Consider the following 939-nt stretch of genomic DNA (forward strand, 5'->3'; position numbering starts at 1 on the left):
AGGCATTTGGGGAATAAATGAAATAAATGGAATTAATGAAATCAAAATGCATTTTTGGTCCAAAAGACATGTCTTCAAGGGTGCATATCAGCATTTTTTGCTTTAAATTGAGAATTTGCCGGCCTAGATTTGTCTCCCTTGTCATTTTAGACAACATATCTGGGCTTTTCATCTATCAAACAGAAAATCAGTGTCTCAGCAATTTGAAAAGGTGCATCAGATGTACAACTTGTGCCCAAATTTGCATGCTAATTGATTTGAATGTGAGTTGTAGCTGCATCCCTAGCAGCGACCTATCACTTCTGTAGGTTTTGCAGCTGACTTGCACGCCCTCACAGCGACAAAACATCTCCTGCAACTCATCGGTTGGGTTTTGATGGGAATAACAACCGTTATTACGGCTGGACTAGCTGCCAAAGTAAGTAACTCGCCCAGGGCAACTGGTAAGCAGGATTTTATAAAGCCATAACCCTGCCTGATAAATCCTGGCTGGAAGGGCTAGACACCCATGTAATTCTCAACTCTCTATGGGAGCTGGAGCATCCTGAGTTCAAATCCTCACTCAAAGCTTTCAACGGCTGCCAGAGCTACTGGTGGAGCACATGGCTTTAAAAAACTCACTGAAACATGCCTTGGACTGGCTGTTGGCTAATTCTACTGGATTTAGACTTGTCCAGTGGCACCTGGGGGTTTGTTGACCAGATTTTTCTGTCCAGACAGAAAATGAACTTTGCTGCCTGCATTGAGCAAGACGCTGACCAGGCTGCCCCAGCTGCTGGCTGGGTGAAGGGGCTGGGTGCTCCTGTTGTGGATGGGGGATAAGCAAAGCGCCGTGATGCCATGGGGATGGCTCCTTGGCCATGGGAGAGACGTGGGAAGGGTTGTTCTGAGGGCAGAGGCTGACTTTGCAGCTCTGCCCCTTCCCCCTTTGCAGATTTG

This window comes from Cariama cristata, unplaced genomic scaffold (genome assembly GCF_000690535.1).
Source record: "Cariama cristata isolate BGI_N322 unplaced genomic scaffold, ASM69053v1 scaffold10453, whole genome shotgun sequence".
Taxonomy (NCBI): domain Eukaryota; kingdom Metazoa; phylum Chordata; class Aves; order Cariamiformes; family Cariamidae; genus Cariama; species Cariama cristata.